The sequence below is a fragment of the Myotis yumanensis genome, unplaced genomic scaffold, assembly GCF_028538775.1.
Source record: "Myotis yumanensis isolate MYYU_CA2020_CCGP unplaced genomic scaffold, mMyoYum1.0.hap1 SCAF_7, whole genome shotgun sequence".
NCBI lineage: Eukaryota > Metazoa > Chordata > Mammalia > Chiroptera > Vespertilionidae > Myotis > Myotis yumanensis.
Genome location: NW_027223758.1, coordinates 80,361,231 through 80,371,891, shown reverse-complemented (window position 1 = coordinate 80,371,891; position 10,661 = coordinate 80,361,231). Strand labels below are relative to the sequence as shown.

General features: G+C 41.5%; 2 pseudogenes; both read right to left on the bottom strand.

The window, feature by feature from the left end:
• Nucleotides 1–4,570: 4,570 nt before the first annotated feature.
• On the bottom strand, nt 4,571–4,887 carry LOC139014675 (COX assembly mitochondrial protein homolog pseudogene; annotated as a pseudogene).
• Nucleotides 4,888–6,972: 2,085 nt separating this feature from the next.
• Nucleotides 6,973–7,544, bottom strand: LOC139013517 (jun dimerization protein 2 pseudogene; annotated as a pseudogene).
• Between the last annotated feature and the right edge of the window lie 3,117 nt (nt 7,545–10,661).

Genomic DNA, 10,661 nt, shown 5'->3' with positions numbered 1-10,661 from the left:
AAGGAACGCAGGCCACCCATGGATGACCCAGGCTTAATGGGCGAGGCCTGGAGAACTCTGCATGAAGGACGCTGCTCTGCTGCCTCTTAGGTGACTATTATGTTTCTATGCCAACTTTCCATCATTAGATATATTGTGAATTTTTTGTTTACTTAATATTTTTATATCTATAATGATGACCCTATGTTTTTATTCTGATTGAATTCAGGATAAGAAAAATGAACATATTTGGGGTTAGTTAAATTTTAAAAAAAGGTTAAAAATGTATTGTTATAATTTTATTATTGCTAATAAGACTATCCACTTCTGACCAAATATTCCCTTCAAGTGGCTGATGTGGTGCTATATCAGTGATGGCGAACGTATGACACGCGTGTCAGAGGTGACACGTGAACTCATTTTTTTGGTTGATTTTTCTTTGTTAACTGGCATTTAAATATATAAAATAAATATAAGAAATATAAATCTTTGTTTTACTATGGATGCAAATATTAAAAAATGTCTATATGTGACACGGCACCAGAGTTAAGTTAGGGTTTTTCAAAATGCTGACACGCCGAGCTCAAAAGGTTTGCCATCACTGTGCTATATGGTCCTAATTGAAAGTGTGGCTAACTGAGAAGGCAAAACTATTCAGGTAGCACCTTAGTGGGAATGATCATTTTGGCTATCATTCCCAGTGTGCCTACTGTGTGCCAAGTGCTACTAATAAATTTGCATATATTACTGCAAATCCTCATGACTGTGTGATGTAAGCATCACTATCTCTGATAATAATACCTATTGGTCTGCTGGTGTAAATGTCCTCCACTTGATTGTTTCCAATGATACTCATTCACTGCATAAATATTTACATTGAGCCCCTACCAGGTGGCCAAACACTGTTTGAGGCTCTGCTCTTACTCCGTTTATATTATCATAAATAATAAACAAATAATATATGCTAACAATAATGCTATGTAGAAATTTACAGTAGGGTAAATGGACAGTAAGTGAGTGGTTGCCTCAGAGTGATCAGTGAAAGACTCTGGGAAGGTCACATCTAAGCTGAGACCTAAATACCAGTAACTAGAAAGAGCAGCCATGCAAAGGACAAAGTGCCTTCTAAGCAAGAATTAATTGCCCTGAAGTGGAAATATCTTTCTGGAAATAAAATAGACACCTAAGTCTTAACATACCCAAAACTGATCCCCACCTCTGCCCCTGTCCTCATAACTCAAGAGGAGGCAGAATCAACCCTGCACATCAAATGTAATTTCTCTCTAGATGGTACAGGTGTGAAGGAGGAAACTGGTTCTACTTTGAGAAATAGAGGAAGGTCTGCAACCTGATGCTTCCTTTTAAAAGGCTTAAGCTACTGCAGTCAGGCCAAAAAAGCTTGTTACTCCTAGGCACAGGTAAAGACCCATTGTTGCTGGGGGAAAGGTAGCGGTCATATACAGCCATTGAATCCAGCCGACATCCCAAGAGCAAAGAATCTTTGATGAAATTTGAAGTATATCAGTGCCTGGGTATAAATAATATTTACCTTTTCTCTTGTACATACGATATCTTACATTCAATTTAAAAATAAAATACATACAAAAAAACAAGTGAAACCAAGTCATTATCAAGAGACAATGTAACCAATAGAACCAGAATCTGAGATGACTCATGTTGGAATTTTAAGACGGGGGCTTTAAAAAGGCTAAGGACAGTATGTCATAAACAGTAGAGAAATTTTGGCCAAGAGATGGAAATTATAATAAAGAAGCAAATAGAAATTTTAGAACTAGAAAATATAATAGTGGAGATGAAGCAATCCTTTAATGAGCTCATCCATAGACAAAGCCAAGTTGAGAAAAAAAATTTAGAAAATGAGCACTCTTCAATACAAATTATACAAACTGAAAGACACATTTTAAAGAAAGAGTGTCCACAGTAATGGGGCTGGCTTATCAGTACTCAAAATCTCTCTAATATGTCTCAGTTCTGGGAATTTTTCAGCTACAACTCAGTTTCTTCTTTACTTTGATATTTGAAGTTTCACTCTATACAAGTTTAGCATAATACCAAGCAAGGCACTATGTATATTTCTCAAGCTCTTTTTTTCTGTATCTCTCTCAAAATTCTTCCCTCCAACTTCCAACTGACACAGCCTTCCTAATCTTTGCTCTCCATCCCCTTAACTCCCGGAACCAAAGGGGCTTGCCCTCCCTCTCAGGGGAGTAGGATTTATATTGTTTGTTTCTCTTCTCTTGGGGTTTACAATTGTGCACTGCCTGCTGTTCAATCTGTAAAAGCAATTGTTTTATATATTTTGTCTGGTTTTCAATTTGTTTATGGTTGGAGGTCAAGGCCAGTCTTTGTTGTGCCAACATTTCTTGAAATAGGAGACCATACTGTACTTTTTTGTTTGGACTCTGTAATTGTATTCTTAAATTTCTAGTATGATCAAATATTACACTGAGGATAAAGAGCACTAGAAGAGAAGTGAGGACTCTTGGGATATAGTCACAGCTTCCTACATATGCCTAAGATCATGGCTTTGATAAATATAATTTCATGTCTACAACTCAGTCTCCTCATCTATGAATTGAGAGAGTTGTAGTTAATTACTCTTCCTAGAATTCACATTCTGGATCTATGGTAGAGAATCATTTGTCAAATCTTTAGATGGATATGTTGACCTTCTTTGAGTTTACCTGAAAACTGATTTCCACCAACACCCTTTAGAGCAAGACAAAAAGATGAGAGTCTTTCATTGCTGTCCTGTTTGCACTAATAGAAATTACACAGTCATCTCAGAGATAATGGAGCTGTCAATCTCTTTTATGAACCATGACAAGTGTCTAAGGAATAGTGGATTTCAAACTGAACATCCAGCATTTCAGCATAGAGTCAGCACACATCATTTCTAAACCTTTTCCACTACTTCCCCTATCTCCCTCCAAAATCTAAATACCCATGAAATGCATCTACCTCTTAGAGCAGCGGTTCTCAACCTGTGGGTCGCGACCCCTTTGGGGGTCGAACGACCCTTTCACAGGGGTCACCTAAGACCATCGGAAAACATATATAATTACATATTGTTTTTGTGATTAATCACTATGCTTTAATTATGTTCAATTTGTAACAATGAAATTGGGGGTCACCACAACATGAGGAACTATATTAAAGTGTCTCGGCATTAGGAAGGTTGAGAACCACTGTCTTAGACACTTGTTGGCTGACATTGTTGAGATGGAGGTAAGAGTCGATTAAGAGGAGTAGTTATGCTGAGAACAAAATCCAAATGGTTGATAATCTTCCCCTTTTGTTTCAATTTCCTGCTAATCAGATAATTGTAGATTAAAGGACTCACTCTATCCATTAGAAGTCACCGAAAAAGCATTGAAGTGTTTCTGTTGATTCTCAGAGCAGGAGCCTGAAAGCAAATCTCCTCTCATGAAGGCTGTTCTCCTGAGATGGCATTTTCTGGTGTTTCTGGCAAACCAAGCATCTTAGATTCTTCTGACCTTCTGTGCCTCAGCTGATCCATGTCTGAGCTTTTGCTTACTACTAAGCCATCATCCTATCTGTAAGGAATTTGTCAAGGTAATAATTTAAATAAACTATCAGTGGAAGCATTATTTCTAAAAATTATGGTAGATCACATGTTGTGGTTCCTCTGTCCTCTGTTAAGTTACCTATTGATGCCAGATTCACAGAATAATAAAAATGGAAGGGACTCTGAAGATAATCTTGTTCTACTCTATCACTTTAAAAAATATCAAAGTGAGTTATTGGCTACTATTGTAATTCCTAAGGGAGGAAGGCATGTTCATACATTTTAAACCGATGAGTAAAAACCAAAATGCTTTCTAGTTAACCCTCTGCTAAAATTCAATGAATAAGACTCTCATTCTCATGTTCTTCCAACGATATTTACTTTAAGTGTGTATAAAATCATAGAACAAATCTCAGGAAAATTTTTGATTTATTTATTTATTTAGCAAAAGACAGTAGTGTGGAAGGCATTGCAGGCTAAAATGAATTAATGGCAACACACTGATGGGCATGGAGAGGGCCTGAGAAAACCCTAATCTTGTGTAATGGAATGGGTCATTAGAAAAGTGTGTGTTTCTTTATGTCATTATCTCCCTATTCTTATGGCACTAGAAGTCAGGTCTGACATTTTTTTACATAGAAAACCCTTCTATTCTTGCCTGTTTTTTTGAGAACTGACGGATAAACCTGTTTTAGTTCTGAGGAAGCTGGGTTACGCTGGACACCTTTACACCTCTGAAATAAAGAGCTCCCAGGAAGAATCTTCTAGGAGAGAAGTAGACAAGATTTTACCTCTTCTACATAAGCCAAGCTTATAGTTTAGAGTGATTTTTCATGTAAAAACTAATGCCAGGAGGCATTCTCTATTACTTATATGCGTCTTAAATGGTAGAATTGGTTTACATATATTTGGTGTTTTTTTAAACTTTATTTCAATTAAAATTAATATTTCCATAATTTAGGATAAGCAGACACACTTCCTTGAGACCATTATTTTAGGTAATTGTGATTTCCATGAATAGAGTTTGTATCATGTATTTGCCTACATGCTTGTTGGAAGCTTCTGAGGCCTTTTCTTGGTAGGAATTCCAGTTTTTCGAATTCTTCCCTTTCCTTCAGGTATTCCATTTTACATTCTTCATATAAAGCAGGATCAGTATAGTAAGAGGTTAGACATTCTTTTAATGCAGAATTTTCTTTCCGGCATTTTACTACCATAAGCATTCCAGACTCCTTGCAACATTTGGTAAAATCTTGAACTTATTCAGAACATCTCTCTCGGGCCTTTTCTTTCATTATTTTAGGGATCAAAACATCTTTTTCAACATGTCTGAAATGCTGCTCTGCCGAGTCGAGCGCTATCTCATCAACGGAGGAACGCATATATTTGTTTGGAAATGCATCTACTGTTCTTCCTTCTCCAGAAAAATGTGTTGCATCTATAATAATAAAACACAATATGCTAATTATACCGGACCTCCTTCTGGACAACCTTCTGGACAAAGCCAGGGCTGTGAAGAAAGCCCGGGTCTCAGGTGTCTGCCAGTGGCCAGAGGGAAGCCTGGGTCCTGGTGCTGGCAGCCGAAGGGATGTCTGGGTCCCAGGTGCCAGAGGGAAGCCAGTGCCGGCAGCTGGGGGAAGGCCTACTCTTGCATGAATTTGGTGCATCAGGCCTCTAGTTGTTATATATTTTATTGAAGACACTGGGGGTCGGGGTTGAGGGCATGTGCCAGGAGTTAGGGGAGGCTGGGGAAAGGTCAATGGGGGGGGGGGGGGGAGCGGGCAGAGGGGAAGGATACATATATACTACTATTTGTAATACTTTAAACAATTTAAAAAATGCTTTAAAGTTATCTATCCTTAGGTAGCAAGGTATAAAAAGAATCTTGAAAGTGGGAGGTTAGAGTTTTATATAACCCTAAGTTTACTACTGTCTGAAAATGCAATATTATGAAAAACTAGGGGTCTGGTGCATGAAAATTCGTGCCCTCAGGGGGTGCCTAAGCCTGGCCTGCACCCTCTCACAATCCAGGACCCTCAGGTAGGGTCCCTAGGCCTGGCCTGAGATCAGAGCCTATCGGAGCTTTCCTTCCCCCGGCTGCTGGCAGCTGGCCCGCCTCCGCCGCTGCCACTGCTTGCCACCTGTGATCTGTGCAACGCTGCCCCTCCCTCCCCTGCCATCAATCGCCTCCCTCTGCAGGCAACAGGCATGGCGTACAGTCACTGGCTGGCCTGGGCCTCCCTCTGCGGGGCTGGCCGGCTCTCAGATTGATCACCCTGCAGAGGGCGGCCCGCCCACCCGCTGCAGTGCCACCGGCCAGGTAGCCTGGGCCACCTTCTTTCTTTCTTTCTTTCTTTCTTTCTTTCTTTCTTTCTTTCTTTCTTTCTTTCTTTCTTTCTTTCTTTCTTTCTTTCTTTCTTTCTCTCTCTCTCTCTCTCTCTCTCTCTCTCTCTCTCTCTCTCTCTTTCTCTCTCTCTTTCTTTCTTTCTAAGTAAGAGTAATGTTTACTGAGCGATATAGAACTGAGTACTATGAAGGGTTTACCAGGATGAAAATATACTGCACCCCCGCCCCTGCCACCCCCAACACCCAGAGACTACAGTACTTAGAAGTTACATGCAATGGCCATAACTGCTGAATATCTGTTCATAACAAACAAACCATAGCATATTTATACTGTATCACATCGAGTGATTATAGAAATCCATTTATATATTGCTTATATAAAATCTTTTTTTGCAAAAAATATTTTTAAAAAGTATAAAAAACATGTGCAGTTGAAAGCCCTGCCAGGACAGCCAGTCTGTAAACATTCAGTGAGTATGTGCTTTGGAAGGGCACCAATGCCTCATGCCCCCAGCAACTCCAGCAGGACTGGCGAGGGTGTGCCCCGGCTGCCACTCCCAGGTAGAACTGAACTGGACCATGGTGGGTAGGTACAGCAGGGCCTGGCACTGTGCCCTTCTCCAGCCTTGCATCAGGATCAGGGTCAGGGTCATGGTCAGGGTCAGGGTCAGGGCTGGAGGCAGTCAGATTGCAGTTTCACTCTGAGTTCCATACTCAGCCTAATTTTGGTTGCAACTCATGGCTTTTCCTGGCTGCTTAGAGGTCCTTTGGGTGGGTGCCCTGGCCAGAGAAGTGCCCACAGCTGCCTGGATGAGCGTCTCCCCGGCCCAGAGCCTCTGTCCTGCCTCCTGCAAGCCTGACCCCAGGCAGAACAGGCCCCCCTCAAGACTACTTTGGTCTCAGTGCTTGGTCCTGGGTTTCATCATATTGGGTTCCTTCCTCTGGTGTGGCTGATCTGAGTTTCACAAAAAAGCCTGAACGATGATGGCTGTGCTGAGCATCATTGAAGAGTTTTTCATGCAGCATGGAAGAGCCCTCTGGGACCCTCCTCCTCCTCCTCCCTCTGCTCATCGCCTCTTTCTCCTCCTGGCCCATGGTCACTTCTTCTCCAGCTGCTCCAGCAGTGGGTTGCCTTCTGAGTCGTGGTCTTAATGCTGTCGGTCCTGACGACGCAGGTGGGGCGATGCTGGTTGAGCATCAGGATGAGCTGCCGCTGCTCCTGCTTCAGCTCCTCTGTCTGGGGGTTCAACACTATATTCATGAGCTCCAGCCACTCATATTCCTGCTGTAGAAACTCCTTCTGCTCCTTCTTCTTGTTCCAGCATCGGGTTGCTACCACTTGTCCTTTTCCCGGTGCCTTTCCTCCACTCCTCTTCCTTGTCTAGCTCACTTTTCACAGGTTGAGGCCTCTTGCCCAGTTTCACCTTCAGGAAGTGCGAAGGGGCGATCATGGCCCCGATGTTGTGGATGTCAGCATATTTCAGCTCCTCTGCAGTCAGGGCCGAGCTGGGGAGTCTGGTCAGGGGGCCAAGCCCTGGCAGAGAGCCGGCAGTCATGGAAGGGTCCAGGATCTGCCAGGCATCATAGCAGGAGGAGTGGCAGTCCAGCCCTGCAGAAGCTGTGGGTAGAGGCTGTAAACCCGAGGCCTGGGCCAGGCTGCAGGTGCCATGCCTGCTCAGGAGCCGCTATGGCACTAGCCCCGCCCTGCAGCGTCCACCACCACCAGCGCCTCTCATCGCAGCCGCAGCCTCCCGCTGCCACCTCCCATTGCAGTGGCTGAGTGTCCCTCCTGCAGGCTATGGCAGGTGGCCTGGGTCTCCCTCTTTGAGGCAATAGATCACGGAGCTCTGCCTGCCTGCCTCATCACCCCTAACCACTCGCCTGCCTACCTGATCCTGCTTAACCGCCTCTGCCTCAGCCGCCATGGTGGCTTAGTCCAGCAGATGTCTGTTCTATCTGGTCTAATTAGCATATTACCCTTTTATTAGTATAGATAATACTAGAGATAATGACATTAAGTATTATTAAGCACTTATATGCCAAGTGCTTTATCAAGTGCTTTACATGCCTTATCTAATTAAATCCTCACACAAATCCAAGGAGATAGAAACTGCTATTATCTTATCTTGACCAAGAAGTGTGGTGATATGGCCTGGGTCAGAAACTCTTCAATGCCTGAGCAGGGATTTGAACCCAACTCTGGCAGATCAAAGAATGATTTGATGTTGATGCTTTGACAGTTGCAGTGGGAGGACAAATGGGTATAATTTCATTCAAAGTCAGAGTAGAGCCTTGATTTCAGCACTATGATTTTAGTGAAGGTTTTACTTGTATATTTATATATACACTTCAGTGTCCATGGGTTGTGAAGCTCAGAAAATGAGGACATCCCAGAAAACAGGGCTCCAAGGTCAAGATATGGCATTTGAAATTTCTGACTGAACTATAGAATGTTTCAAACCTTCCTGCCAGACAGCTCCCTTTTGACTGCATAGGCTCCAGAGCATAAATTAGTTCAGCAAGTGTCTGCATTAAATTACCCTACACACTTTGTCACTCCTAATTGCCTTGATTTTAATGGATTCAAGGTAGAAATTCTATGCATTTGGTGACATATCCTTAATTCTGGCCTAACAAGGTTTTTACCTGGCACTCTCTGAGAGTGGTTAATTCAACCCCACTATCCAATGTCTCAGAAAACATTGTAGCAGGGTCTTGCCCCTTTATGCAAAGTTTGTTAAAATTGTCCATGTGTGAGGAGTTTCTGTTGCCCTCTTGGAGTCACAGGTAGTTTTTTCTACGTCTGTGCTTGCTCATTTTCTTCCCTTGAATATTTATGCTCTTTTTGCCCATTGATTTTGAAAGAGGGGTATGAAAATTGATTGGCAGCATGGGCAAATAGCTGACGGGAGAACATGGGCTCTGAATGAGAATGAGTCCATAATGACAGAGCTGTGCCCAGTGTGACTAATGCATATGGAGTAAGGAAGCTCTGGGGTTTCCTCTGTGCATGCAATCTTCTCCAGTGCTGATGGCAGCAGACAGCGAGGAATACTTTCTTCATGGTGAGGACTCAAGGATGTTCATCATTCTTAATGTTCAGTTGAATGTACTATGCCAAACCTTTAATTTCAAGATGGTGTAGCTCTATGGAACTCTCAGAAGCTTTTATTCATTGGAGGATTTGTGGCCTTGTGGTTATCAACAGTCTGGATTAGAAGAATTAGCATGACTTAGTGATTATAGGGCTTTATTTTCCAGGGTGAGCAAAGGGATGATTTCCTCCACTGAAAACCCAGTTGCTTTATCCCTATTTCTCCCTCACTCTCTGTCCTTTTCCATTGGTTTTGAAAACACAAAGAATAATTATTCTTACTCATTCAGTTCTGAACATGGTATCCACAGTGTGTGAAAAGTGAAAAATTCAGCCCATGTATCAGTAGTGTGTTTCAGATTAGGACAAAGCAAAACAAAAAAGAAAGCTTGTTTGATAGATTTCCTTCCCATAGCTTGAAACTAAACTGAAAAAAAAAGCATAATATTTATAGAGTATTTTTTTCCACTTTACAATCAGTTTCCCGTGGTAAGCACATCATAAATATTTGTTGAATGATGGAATGAAAACAACACATGCATTCATTCATATATAAGTTTGGATTCCCTGAAACTCCCAGGAGACAAATTTAGGTTGGCAAAGAAAGGATTACTTTATGTACATATGGGTGAGGAATAAAGCACAGGTAAAAATGTGCACCTAAGGCCACAGAGGAGGAAAATAACAGAGCTGGGTATCAACTCTACCATAGCACATTGTGAGTGAGGAAATGACTAGTGTATCTACTTGAAGGGTTGGGATATTTTTTAGCAGCACAATAGCTTCCTGTTGGAAGGTTGTGGGTATTACTATTAATGACATATCAAACATTTACAAGATGGTAGTGGTCATTAGCATGGTCATTATCATTGTTATTTATTCTTCTGGCTTGTCCAAACTCTGTAGGCAAACCCAAACATTTCCTAGAAACCATTTGTAAAACTTCTGGGGTTTTAAATTCTGCTTTCTCCTTCTCACAGTTAGGTGTTCAGGGACTAGCCTCACTGCTAAATATTATTTGCCCCTAGCAGCCCGCATCCTTTGAATATGTACAGTAAGAGAATATAAGTTGATTAACAGCCTGTGATATTGTTAGTCAGGTACATGGGTTTCATTTCATGGGTCCCAAACATTTATTGAGCTACTTATAGCTGTTTTTAAATTTTATTTTAAAAATTATTTCTTACTGATTTGGTATGATCCAAATAGTTTAAAGTCAGGTTTCCAATTAAATGAGTTTATAAGCCCTTTCACATATAAATTTATTTTATACATTTTAGATAGCCCTTGCCCTCTGCCCCCATACCTTAATGAAATCTAGTTATAGATTTTCCTCTGGTCTCACTCTCTGAGTAGCTGAGTTAGGTAATTTCCTTTTGGAAGGGATTGCAATCTACTTACTTATATGTGTTTTTCATTCAGTTCTCACATATGAAGAGTGCTTTCTTTCACTCTATTTAACCCTGGCTTTGGCTCTCTGACCTAATCTAAAGAACATAGTGTGACTCCAAGAGGGGGTCAGCTGAATGACTATCCAACATCCAAGTAGAGCCACACATGGGATTTCATGTAGTATCATTATTGCTTTTGTTGTTATATAAGCACTTTATTATTATCAGCTGCCCCCTTTGGAGCACTTGCTAAGGCCTAGTCTCTGTGCTCCACATTTCAGTTATTCTCATATTTACCCTA